This window comes from Amblyraja radiata, chromosome 33 (genome assembly GCF_010909765.2).
Source record: "Amblyraja radiata isolate CabotCenter1 chromosome 33, sAmbRad1.1.pri, whole genome shotgun sequence".
In the NCBI taxonomy this organism is placed as follows: domain Eukaryota; kingdom Metazoa; phylum Chordata; class Chondrichthyes; order Rajiformes; family Rajidae; genus Amblyraja; species Amblyraja radiata.
Window position 1 is genome coordinate 12,780,245 of NC_045988.1, and position 14,512 is coordinate 12,794,756.

Genomic DNA, 14,512 nt, shown 5'->3' on the forward strand with positions numbered 1-14,512 from the left:
AAATGTAATGAGGAGCGGATACTTAGAAAGAAAAGTGAAATCTCTACCGAAATGGAAAAGATGTCGGCCATTCTGCGTCTGGTTTCGGAGTTGCAGTGAATCAAATAATAATAATAATAATAAACTTTATTTATATAGCGCATTTTAGGACAATTTGCATTGACCCCAAAGCGCTTCACATAATTTAAATAATAATAAGTTCCATAGAAAAAGGTTTTAAAAAAAAAAAAAATGAATAAAAATGGACACAACATATTAAAGAGTTCAACACAAACATCCCCCCACAGCAGAATCAAAACATTTCCACTGCGGGGGAAAGGCACCAGAAAGTTAAGTCCTCTTCCTCTGTGAAACATCCCGAGGTCAGGGCCCATCTGTGGCCGTGCAGCCAGTCCGATGATTTTCAGGGCCCTCTTGCCGTAAAGATGAAACATCGGCGTCGGGTGAAACTTTCCTCAGCGAAATGCCGAAATGAAGAAATGCAGCCAGCAGCCGTCCATGTAAATGGATCCATTCCGATTGGACATCTGCGAGCATTGGGCATTGTGATTGGGCATCTGTGAGCATTGGGCATTGTGACATCACACGATGGAAACGATTCAAAAGGAAGAAAGGCAGCCGGACGGACGGCAGGCGACAGGCACACAGTTTATATATTAGATAGATAGATAGATAGATAGATAGATAGATAGATAGATAGATAGATAGATAGATGACAGAATATATATTTGCTGCTGCTGCTGAATGCTGTACAGAGGTCAGAGTGGGTGAGGTTCTGCACCTAGTGTTGTATGATTAATATTTTGAGATTGATATGTAATACTATAGTTAAAATGTGACTGAGCGAACTAAATTGTGCAATTTATATAATAGTGAAGATGAAAAATTAGTGTCTGATTTGGGGCACATCTTCTGCTATTAACACTTTTTTTTAAAAGGCATAAATAATTGATATGCTGATATGGTATAATTGGCAGATTTAGAAAAATCAGTACACCTTGGGGTTATCTCTTGCTGTTCAGGGAAGATATATATCAACAATAGTTTGCTTTATCTACTTTCTGTTTTGGAATTGGTTATACCAGAAATTGAATTTCCTATTTTACTGAAACTTTATGAATTGAGTTCCAATGTATCTGTATTTATTTTACTTCTCTCTAATCCACAAGATGTGGACAGCTGGGAATGGGTTACAATGTAATTTATTTTATCATAAGAACCAAAGGCCAACACAAGTGGGAGTAGTCCATACTGGCTCTACTGTTTGTGGTTGGTGGAGGAATTAGCGGGCAAGTTTAGCAAATTCAATCCAGTGCATTCATTTTCATGCAGACCCCACTTACATGCGGCTACTCTGTGGAGGAACTGAATACCTCTTCTGAAAGCGGTGTCTGGATATTTCAGAATTTCTGTTATAATATGTGGTTAACCTCAGAAATATTTGTATCATGATCTGAAACTTTTTCCACTATTGATTAAGCAAACCAATATTAGAACAAATTGGCTTAGTTTGGTTATAGCTATGACACAGCATTTTCCTCATTGATTTCAACAAAGAAGAATTGGACTAATGCTGCAACTGGATAATTACCACAGGCTTGTGGTTACTTATCTTTGTTGCCATTAATGCAAGCATGTGTGCATTTAGAACAGAATATTAAACATCCTAAACTTCTGCCGGTGCACGGTAGAGAGCATTCTAACTGGTTGCATCGTGGCCTGGTTTGGCAACTTGAACGTCCAGGAGCAAAAAAGACTACAAAAAGTTGTGACCACTGCCCAGTCCATCACCAGCTTTGACCTCCCCACCATTGAAGGGTTCTATCGTAGTCGCTGCCTCAAAGGCAGCCAAAATCATCAAGGACCCACACCATCCTGGCCACACACTCATCTCGCCATTGCCATCAGGAAGAAGGTACAGGAGTCTGAAAAATGTAACGTCCAGATTCAGGAACAACTTTTTCCCCACAGCCATCCGGCTATTAAACACAATAACGAATAAGCTCTGAGCTCTGAACTGTAAAAGACTTATTATTTGTTATTTGCAGTATATTTGTTATTAATTGAACTTTTTCTTTTTTTTCTCTTCCCCCGAAATGTACTATATTTACATATTCACGTATTATGTTGTGCTGCAGCAAGTAAGAATTGAATTGTCCCATCTGGGACATATGACAATAAAACATTCTTGACTCTTGACATAACAGCCTATCTAATCAAGATCAACTATTGGAAGATGGACCTTACGTGGCTGCCTCTCATTTTTTTTTTTTTTTACAGTCTGGACCAAATACCAGGGTGAAAGGAAGGGATATAAATGGGCAGAGGGCAGGAAATGGGAGAAGATATTGAGTCAGGAATCTGTGCTCCATTGAGTATGCTTGGCAGAAATTCAGTCCTTCCCACTTGAAATTGAGGAATGGTGAGATGCTACCTTTTGGATTTCTCACATCTTCCACTTCTCTTGAGCAGCCCAAGTTGGATCTGGACAGGCTTTAGTTGGGGAAAAAATTGACGACAAGTATTCTTTGGCATGACACGGGAGCATTCCTTTTTTAATCAGGTTGAAGCCAAACCCTGCTTCCATTTTAAGTTGAGCCTGCTGGCTGCACTGTAACACACCTTTAAACAGTGCAGTTTGTGCTCTTTGCTCATCTGAAAGTTGTCCAAGAAACAGCAATGCTATCGCATAACTACTGAGGTTTGGAGCACCATTCTTCTGGTGCCTGAACCCCATCCTGTTATGGTTGCTTTAGTGAACAGAGATCTTTGTGGAGGCATAATAGCCTTGGGTAAGGTCATTTGTTCCAGTCATGAAAATCCTGGGATAATTAACCAATTACACCCACACATCCTCACACCATTGCTCTAGCACATTTTAATTTCCTTTGTAATGAATATTTTGTCAGTACATTTTAGTACCGTCTATATTGCCCATTTCTCAGTTTCGTACAAATGATCATCACTTGGGCCTACGTTTTCGGGTAATGGCAAACTGGTAGTTACGATGAACTAGAAAAAAGTGAAAGGAAAAGTGTGTATGTTGGGTAAGGTAGATCCAGTTATCCAGAACAATATAATAATTCCAAGGGAATATAATTTGAGAAGAAAATATTCGCTGCCACTAATGTAAGCAGGATCCAATCTGGAGAAAATCCCCATATGAAAAGTATTTTGCAAAGCAAATTCTACAACTTGCCATAATAGCACAAATGCTGACATTGTAATTAGAAAATTATTCCAACTAAAGTGTTGTCGTGCCATGAAAAAGAGCATCAACGAGGAATAGTTCAGAACCTACAGTTTAGTCTTGTATGACTACAGTGATGGAAAGGGATTGTAAAGTGGTTTTGGCAGCACCACCTTGAACGGATATACAGTACCGGAGGAAAATCTATGCTAATTTCCCAGAAAGATACATGGAACAAAACTGAAGTTGTAAGTTTGGAGATAATGGCGCAGATATTCAGAGAGGTATGGGACTACGGAGCAAGTCTGATTTTAAAGGTCTCTTTTTCCTCCTTGCTCACCAAGGGCCCTCTAGAAAGCAACTTTGGTTAAATAGTAACCTCTTGATGGCATGCATGACTTGAGCCCAAATTGGCACTGAAGAAATTGATCACCAATTCTACAATGCTACAAAAATGTTGCTTCATAAACAGTTCTGCTGTCAATTCTAAATGGCTGTCATTGGCTGTTTCCCCAAGCTAATGTGTCTTTATTTTTCCTCTTTGGCCCCACAGCATTTTTGGAATGATTTGCTGATGCAAATGTATTTCCCTCTGTGCAGAAGAAATTATTATCTGCACCAGACACTCTGTATGCAATTTGGCTTTCTGTGCAGGGATGATGTTGACTGTTCCCGTAATCTTTTCCAAGTTCACCTACTATCTTATTTTATGTGAAAATTGATTTAATTCTTCTGTATCCACCTGTTTCCCTGCTGCATCAGAGTTCATACTATATCTTATTATATCTAAGAGATCAAAGCATTTTATTATATCTAGAGATTAAAGCGTACCTTTTCTTGCACCCATGAACTGATATCTCAAACCACGATAATGAAGTAACGGGTGTAAGTACTAACTTACAAAGAAAACATGGGTGGCACAGTGGCAGTGCCAGAGACCTGGGTTCAATCCTGACTACGATGCTGTCTGTACAGAGTTTGTACGTTCTACCCGTGACCTCCGTGGGTTTTCTCCGGGTGCTCCGGTTTCTTCCCACACTCCAATTATGTACAGATTTGTAGGCTGATTGGCTCGGTGAAATTTTTTTAAATTGTCCTTAGTGTGTGTCGGATAGTGTTAGTGTGCAGGGATCGCTGGTCGGCACATACTAAGTGGGCCTGTTTTTTTTTTGTGCACAGTATCTCTAAATTAAACTAAGACAGTAGTGACCTGGCTCTGTAGGATTATGATCAATACACTGTTCCTCTTTACGATTGGTAAATATTCATACCAATCTAGGTACTTAACTTTGTGATACAGTAATAATGTGATATCTTGACATCACATGAGACTGATGCAGAATTAGCCACTCATCTCCATTCACCACATTGCATTACAACAGCACCAATGCTACAAACAGACATAGCACATTGAGTAACCACTGCTTCACTGCATCAGAATGTACAAGGAATGATGAACTAAATAGCGACGGTTTCAAATCCTGCAATGCTGTTTATTGTTTCTTTGCCTTCATATTCACTTCACTTTCATATTATTGTGATTTTTCGACTAATGTGGAGGTCATAATACATAGCTTAAAGATGGCGGGAAATATCCAATGTAGTTTAGTACTATGTAGATTTCTAAGTTTTACACCATTTCCACTATTTCAAACCTCTATAATTTCTTTATTCCAAAATTGAGCTACCTTTGTTGTAATTTTGGTATCATTTAATTTACTTTTGGTAACTTTTAATTTTGGTATCATTTAATATGTGTAAATGTAACCTTTCATCTGTACTGCTGTATTTGTTACCTGTATTTTTGGTGGCACATTTGGATATGTGGCCATCAATTCCTTTACCCAGGTCATTAATATTTGGAGTAAAATTATGATGCTTGCAGCTCATTGCTAGTCTGCCAGTTAAAAAACATATGCACATTATTGCTACATCCCGTTTGTGCAGCATCTTGCCTCTGTACAAATTTCCCATTTACTGGTCAATGATTTATCATCAAATGAAAGCTTCAGCTTTTGTTACCTTTCTTATGAAGTACTCTTGGCAGAACCTTGAGACCAGTTGATCGTGTGTGCACTCGGCAATGTAGATTATGTTTTCATTGGTTTTACAAGACTGCATTTTATTTTGGTGAACACATGAGGACATTTTAATTTTCTCGAGGCCTTTTAAAGAGAAAACTTTTAGACTTCAACGATTCCTTTTCATGCTTTTAATGAAGCTTTTCACATAGTGAATTACTTTGGATTGCAATGGGAATAATTGCAGTTGAGTCATTTTGTGTACACCAAAATGGTTTACTAATACTTGGGTAATGTAATCATTATCTATTTGGGTAATTATACAGGTCTGGCCAACTGGTGGAAAACTTCACCTTCAGCAGAACTAATCAAAATTTCTGGTAGACACAAAATGCTGGAGTAACTCGCCAAGACAGGCATCATCTCTGGAGAGAAGGAATGGGTGACGATTTGGGTCAAGGTCCTTCAGACATTCCTCCTCTCCAGAGATGCTGCCTGTCCTGCTGAGTTACTCCAGCATTTTGTGTCTACCTTTGATTTAAACCAACATCTGCGATTCATCCCTAATCAAACATTTTGATGGTTTATACCTAGGATATCTTGAACAATGTTCAGAAATTTAATTTGGAAATGCTAGTGTTCTTGAGTGTTTCTACTTGCAGCGAAGGTTCACAAGAAATCGCATTCCAGCTCTGACCACTTGTATTGATTACTCTTTTGGGCTCAATTAGTACCTTTCAAATACTATTCGGAACATCTCAAAACATTTCATAGACAATTAAATACTTTTGAATACAAGACAATTTAAAAAATGTCGGAAACATAGCCATTCACAAAGGGTGACAAAGTTGGATTGGATTGGATTCAATTTATTGTCATTGCACTTTTCAGTGCAACGAAATGGTTAACATAGAATAAATCACAAACACTCAACACAGTTTAAAGTCCCAAAGTCATTGTCTCTTCCCTCCTTGCTCTCCCTCTGCGCTGAGGCAACCCAAGCCTCCGATGTTGTGACCCCGCCGGGTGATGGTAAGTAAGTCCCGCGGCTGAATCCGTGCTCCGCAAACGGGTCGGTTCAAACTCCGCGGCCCGGGGCGGTCGAAGCTGCCGCCCTCCAGTCCAGCGGACGCAGCTGTAATTGCGGGAGCTCCGGAAAACAGGTCACCACCTGTGACCTGCGATCTCCCGATGATGTCGTCCACTGGCCCGCGGCCGAGCCTTCAAAGTCAGGTCGGAAGTTGGGTCGCACCGCAACAACAGCCCCTAAGTCGGCCAGCCTCGCGTTGGTAAGTCCTGGCTCTGCCTCTGCAGCCTCAAGGTCGGTCGCAGTTGGAGGCCGCCAGCTCAGCTATAGGCCTCAGCGCAGACGGACACGGAGACGGGGGATATGGCAGGAAAGGTCGCATCCCCCCCCCCCCCCGAAGGAAGAGTAAAAAAAACCTCCCACATACACAACTAAATAAACCGAAATAAACTGTAAAAACGGGACAAGAGAAAACAAAAAACAGAAAAGACAAACGGACTGCAGGCGAGCCGCAGCTGCAAGGCAGCGCCGCCACTTCCGAAGATAGACACAAAGTGCAGGAGTAACTCGGTTTGTGAGACAGCATCTCGGAGGGGTGGGGGGGGGGAAAGGATGGGTGACGTTTTGGGTCGGGACACTTCTTCGGACCACATCACCCATCCTTGTTCTCCAGAGATACTGCCTGACCACGTTGGCAAAGGGACCAAATTTCAGAAACTTGATGATAATTGAAAGATTAACATAGGCTAAAAGGAAGGAAAACCTTTCCTATCCTTTATCAAAATTAGTCTAGTTATCTCTTGTAACCGCTTGAGAGCAAGCAAATTTGCTGTTGCATCTGGAAGATGCCATGTAGCACTTTGTCAGTAGATGTTTATGTTTGATGGCTGGTGGAACTTCAATCTACAGCAATCTAACTTGGATGTAATAGCTGCAGCCTTTTGAGAAATGGTTGAAGTCAATTGAGCAGCATGTTAGAGGTTACAGTTGTTGGGCAATGTCATGGTGCCAATTTAATTCCAATGACCAGGGACGAATTTCCACCTCTCGAGAATTTTTGAGGAATTTCGGGAAAGTGTCCATGTATTTCTATTAACTTTGATCTCTACTCTAATGGCACTAATGCACACTATTCGCCATTCTGATCACAAGATAAACATATGGGTATAATTTCTGACTTAATAGCCACCATGTGAGTGAGCAGGGCAGTGCCAAACTAATTTCATTACCATCTACTGAAACCAAGCTTGTTACTTGATCAGCACCTCTTTGTTGTCGTGTAACATTGATTTTATATAAATTCTGTAATTTGTTCTATGTAATGGCTGGCTGTTATAAGAAGATGCCATCTGTAAAACCCAGCCAGGAGTGAAATGATATAAAGGATAATAGATGGCTGGCAGTAAGTTACAAGGCAATAATTCAATTGACCGATTCTGATGGTATTATAAACCATGAGAGCAAGACTTAAATAGTTTATGAGCAGCCGCAGAACCTTGAGATGGAAGAATTGTCCAGGACTTGCTGCTGGATGTTTGTAATAGACTTAAACATTTGTTTTTAATATTCTCATTTTAATATGGTAAAGGGCATACGAAGGATCTGATGGTAATGATAACGACCTAACAGCTCATCTCTACTGCATTGTGTGGTCGTAGTAGAGCACATATTCATAGAAACATAGAAAATAGGTGCAGGAGTAGGCCATTCGGCCCTTCGAGCCTGCACCACCATTCAATATGATCATGGCTGATCATCCAACTCAGTATCCCGTACCTGCCTTCTCTCCATACCCCCTGATCCCCTTAGCCGCAAGGGCCACATCTAGCTCCCTCTTAAATATAGCCAATGAATTGGCCTCAACTACTTTCTGTGGCAGAGAATCCCAGAGATTCACCACTCTGTGTGTGAAAAATGTTTTTCTCATCTCGGTCCTACAAGACTTCCCCCTTATCCTTAAACTGTGATCCCTTGTTCTGGACTTCCCCAACATCGGGAACAATCTTCCTGCATCTAGCCTGTCCAACCTCTTAAGAATTTTGTAAGTTTCTATATTAAATCTTCTAAAATCTAGCGAGTACAAGCCGAGTCTATCCAGTCTTTCTTCATATGAAAGTCCTGACATCCCAGGAATCAGTCTGGTGAACCTTCTCTGTACTCCCTCTATGGCATCTTTTTTCCCCAGTTTGCATTGTTTCACAAGATACAGTTGAGTTCAACAACAATATATATTGTTGAGTTAATTTGTAACATGTTTTTGGATGTTTTGTCTCTCGACCTTTATTAGTTGAACTTCAATACACAGTTCCTTCTGGAACGCCACGGTATTGACTTGGAGAATCATCTTTTTGCATGAATTGTGATTGAAGTGGGCGCATGTGCGCATGTGCGGAGCTCTTCTAGAGTGTGCGCATGCGCAGGACATTTCTAGAGTGTGCGCATGCGTAGGACATTTCCGGAGTGTGCGCATGCGCAGGACATTTCTAGAGTGTGCGCATGTGCGAAGTATTTCGGGCGGGAAAAGCCTGCGGAATCAGCCATGTTTGCCAGACGTTTCTGAGTTTGTGTATTGCAGAAATAAGTTGCTTAAAGTTTAAATAAAGTTAAGTTAATTACAAGTAGCGAAAGTTTCATTTATCTCATAACAATTTAAGCAACTTATCTCAGAAGTCAAACAGTCCGACTTGGGATGGAGAAGCTACTGAAACCACAACGCTTTGATCTGGATCCCAACTCACCTGCTGCTGCAAAGAATTGGAAGCACTGGCTTTGTATACTAAATAACTTCTTTGATGAGTGTGGCAATGATACACCAGACAGACTCAAGACATTAATAAGCTTTGTCTCTTCTGATGTATATGATTACATAGAGGAATGTACAACTTATGACTGCTATTGATGTATTAAGTAAACTCTTCGTTAAGACACCCAACTGATATTCGCTCGACATCTCCTTGCTACTCGGAAACAAAAACCTGGCGAGTCACTTGATTAATTTTTACAAGAACTTCAAAGACTTAGTAAAGACTGTGCCTTCAAAGCAGTTACGGCTGATCAATATCGACAGGAAGTTATTCGAGACTCTTTTATCAATGGTTTGGCATCGCCTTTAATACGACAGAGACTATTAGAACACAAAACCTTGGATTTACAGTCAGCTTACAATCAAGCTTACTCTTTAGACTTGGCTCAGAAAAATTCAGATGCTTATGGCTCACCTAATGTGTATTCTGCTGCAACTACTACAAAAGAATTTCACCCACGTACTAATATGGAGCAAACGGAAACAATTTCTACTGATAAAGGTGCCCTTGCCGCAGCATATAATTATTCAAAAAGGAACTGTTACTTTTGCGGGGGGTAATATTCATAAGAGAGACATGTCCTGCTCGAGAGGCAACTTGTAATAGTTGTGGCAAGAAGGGACATTATTCTAGAGTATGCAAGTCCAAAGCAACTACTAAAAGTGTGACTGCTGCCATATACACGCCTTCTTTATGTGCAATTACAGCTGCATTTCTTCAGAGCTTGTCTCATGCAGCTACAACGGTATCCATTAATGGCCATACACTTAATGTACTGAATGTACTAATGTACTAATGTCTGAAGAAGGGTTTCGGCCCGAAACGTTGCCTGTTTCCTTCGCTCCATAGATGCTGCTGCACCCGCTGTGTTTCTCCAGCTTTGTGTACCCACTTAATGTGCTACTTGATTCTGGCAGTTCAGAAAGTTTTATAAGTGAACAAGTTGTGTCCCGACTAAATCTAACTATAATTCCTTCAAATAGAGAAATCTCGATGGCTCTGACAACTCTCAATACTCAAATTATAGGATCTTGTATTGTAGACTTTATTCTGAACAAAACTAGCTATAAATCTGTATGTCTTGGTATTTTGAAACATTTGTGTAGCGATATAATTCTAGGTCAGGATTTCCAGAAACTGCACAGATCACTTCAAATAATGTATGAAGGAACTATGCCTGATCTTGTATTGTCAAAGCCACCAGTATTGTGTGGTCTTTCTGCTGCATCTGTTGAATGTCCTTCATTATTCACTAATTTATCCTCCAAGTGCAAGCCAATTGCTACAAAATCAAGACATTTTAGTAAAGATGATAGGAACTTTATCAACACAGAAGTAACTAATCTTTTACAAGAAGGGATTATAGAACCCAGTTCTTCCCCTTGGAGGGCACAAGTTGTCGTGGTTAAGGGCCCCTTGGAAAGACATAGAAAGAGACTCTGCATTGATTACTCTCAAACTATAAACCAGTTCACGGAGCTTGATGCATATCCATTACCTCGAATAGAAGAGATTACCAATACATTAGCTAAGTATAAGATATTCTCTACTTTTGACTTAAAAAGTGCTTACTATCAAATTCCTCTGAAAGAATCAGAGAAGAAATAAACTGCGTTTGAAGCAAATGGGAAATTATATCACTACTGCAGAGTTCCTTTTGGGGTAACCAATGGCGTGGCTGTTTTTCAGAGAGAGATGGACAAACTTGTTGAACAGGAAAACCTTAAAGATACTTTCCCTTATCTTGATAATATAACTATTGCAGGAAAAGACCAAACTGAACATGATGAAAATGTACAACGGTTTTTAGATGTTGTACATTCTAAAAATCTAACATTAAATGAGGCTAAGTCAATAACATCAGTATCATCGATTAATATTCTTGGTTATTGGGTTTAAAATGATATAATCAAGCCTGACACAGAAAGACTCCGCCCACTCCAAGAGATACCTGTTCCAGCAACATTAAACTCTCTGCGAAGGGTTCTTGGGATGTTTGCATATTATGCCAAATGGATACCAAATTTTTCTGACAAAATTCAACCTTTGATTAGAGCGAAATCTTTCCCCCTTGACTCTACAGCAATTGGTGCCTTTACTTCTTTAAAGAAACAATTGGAATCTGCGACGTTACACGCCATCGATGAGGATCTCCCCTTTGTTGTTGAATGTGATGCCTCTGATTTAGCAGTATCAGCAACATTAAATCAAGGAGGACGACCAGTTGCTTTCATGTCTCGTACTCTCCAAGGTAGTGAATTGCACTACCCACCCGTCCAAAAGGAAGCCACAGCAATTATTGAAGCAGTGAGGAAATGGAGTAATTTCCTTGCTCGCCAGCACTTCACTTTGATAACAGATCAGCGTTCAGTAGCTTTTATGCTGGATAATCGGAAACGAACGAAGATTAAAAATAGTAAAATTCATGAATGGAGGATTGAATTATCCGCATATAGTTATTCAATTGAGTACCGCCCTGGTAAGGATAATGTTGCTCCGGACACATTAACTCGAGCATTTTGTGCCTCTGTTCATTCTTCTGCACTCACTGATCTTCACAATGGGCTGTGTCATCCTGGAGTCACTCGTTTGTTACACTATGTTCGTTCCAAAAACTTACCTTTCTCTACAGAAGATGTGAAGATGACATGTGCTTCATGTAGAATCTGTGCTGAATTAAAACCAAGGTTCTTCCGTCCTGAAGAAGGAAGATTGATCAAAGCTACTCAACCTATGGAACATTTGAGTATTGACTTCAAAGGGCCTTTACCATCCTCCTCTCGAAATTTTTATATACTTACCTTAGTTGACGAATATTCGAGGTTTCCATTTGCCTTTCCTTGTCCAAATATTTCAGCTGCGATGGTTATCAAATGTTTAGATCAACTGTTTTCATTCTGTGGATTTCCAAGTTACATACATTCTGATAGGGGCACCTCATTCATGTCAAAAGATTTAAAGGACTACCTTTCTAAGAGAGGAATTGCAACAAGTAAAACAACACCATATCATCCTATTGGAAATGGTCAGGTTGAGAGGTATAACGGAATCATTTGGAAAGCAGTGAAACTGGCTTTAAAGTCAAATGATATACCAGATCAGCAGTGGGAATGTGTTCTACCAGATGCATTACACTCCATCAGATCTCTACTGTCAACTGCTACCAATACTACTCCACACGAGCGGTTCTTTAACTTCAAACGGCGTTCTTCTAGTGGTACTTCTCTGCCATCATGGTTGACGAGCCCTGGGCCTGTGTTGCTTCGTCGTTATGTCCGATTAAATAAGAATGAACCTAATGTTGATGAAGTTGAACTGACTGATGTCAACCCTTCTTATGCAACTATCAAGTATCGGGATGGACATCAGTCAACTGTCTCACTTCGTGACCTTGCACCATGTCCATCTTCTCCATCAGCTCCGTCACTTCCTGATAACACTAATCGGGAACTTCCTCCGTCAGCTCCGTCACTTCTTGATAACACTAATCGGGAACTTCCTCCAACACTTCCAGCATCCTCTATGGAAATTTCTACAAGAAATTCTAAAATTGAAAATCTAAATAACAATACGAGTGAAGTTGATGACCAAGCAATATATCTACCCCCAGCTATTGAAACACCGGTATCTCCTGAGGCTCCAGTGCTGCGACGGTCATCAAGACGTATTAAACCTCCTGACCGTCTCAACTCATAAATAGGAGGGGAGAATGAAGTGGGCGCATGTTAGAGTGTGCGCATGCGCAGGACATTTCTAGAGTGTGCGCATGCGCAGGACATTTCTAGAGTGTGCGCATGCGCAGGACATTTCCGGAGTGTGCGCAGGACATTTCCGGAGTGTGCGCATGTGCGAAGTATTTCGGGCGGGAAAAGCCTGCGGAATCAGCCATGTTTGCCAGACGTTTCTGAGTTTGTGTATTGCAGAAATAAGTTGCTTAAAGCTTAAATAAAGTTAAGTTAATTACGAGTAGTGAAAGTTTCATTTATCTCATAACAGTGATGAATTCAAATTAATTAAAAAAAAAAGCCTTTTGATGCATCAGCTGCTGTTTCTTACTTGTACCAATACTTAGATTTCCAAGGAGAAGTTGGCTCCTCTCCCATATTTTACTTTGTCAAATTCCATGCCACCGGCATCAGAAATGATGTGAGGCAATCTTTGCAAACTTACTCAGTTTTAAGATTGGGTTCTGCACAAAATGCCTTTATCTCCAACTTTAAAACAAAACACATTAGATGATACGCAGTAACATTTTTGATTATATTCCTGCAGGCTTTATCTTTTCCTATTGCATTGTTACTGGCACGATCAGTGCCCCAATACATTTTCCTGTCTTTATTCCAACTCTGCTTCACTTCTTTGAAACTGCATTGAAATTGGAGTTTGTCACACAGATCCCTTGTTCTTTTTGTTTCTTTGCGATTTTGTTTTGTAGCCTGTTCTTTGGAATTTGGCTAACCTGAGATTGTCAAGAAGTTCAAAGAGTATCAGCATCACTTCCAACACTAAGGTGTTTTTGTCTGGGGAAGTATGCAAAGTATTTAGAAATGTTTCCATTGGTGTGTGGGGATGGTCACTGTGTGACCCAGGGCTGGTGCTGGCAATAGGAATGTGATCTGGGAGGGCTTGTATTGACCAACATCTTTTGCTGATTTTGGAGGGCTGAAGATTTGAATACAGTAACCAATGATGCTGACCATTTGAGACCGAATCTGCTGTGCTTATTTTGAGTCCCCAGTCACAAAAAGTACCTACCAGACTAGTCGATAATTTAATGTGATTTTTCTCATAATGAAAAAAATACTATATGGTACTTTCACATTTCTTTTGGAATATCCCAAAGTAAATGTTGTACAGCAGAGTCACTGTTGTAAAATAACATAGCAGCATATTTGTACATCGAAAGCTGTCTCGGACAGCATTGTGATAACAGTAAGGTAATCTTTTTTGCGATGTTGATTTGAAGGATAAATATTGACCATGATACCAGGGATAGCTCTGTTGCATGTTCCATGGCAGGTTCATTACCATCCCAGGGAGAAGCAAGATCTCTCCTTTATTGAAATGCAATGTCTTCGGTAACGTAACATCTTGTCAAATACTCCGATTCCTCTTTGTATCTCTGTGGTACTTGGGTAAAGAAGACTTGCTAACTGCACCACAGCTAACCATGACAAGGAACAAATGCAGGCCCCTCAGTTTTTCTGCAGTATTTTGGAATTTGTGACAATTCAACAGAACTCCAGTCACATAATTTAGTTAAGGACCAAGTCTGCAGCGTTTCTGTGTCTGCTCCCCACTTTGTAGGACTTTAAAACATGGAATTTCTCTGTCTCCTTGAGGAACGGCGTAGGAGAATTATGTTGCACTGGATGGTGGTGGCAAGAAAAAGTAAGCTGCCTCAACGGGCTGCAGACAGGGGAAGTTAATGAAAATCTTCCAAGGAGACTAATTTGATCAGGGGTTGGAG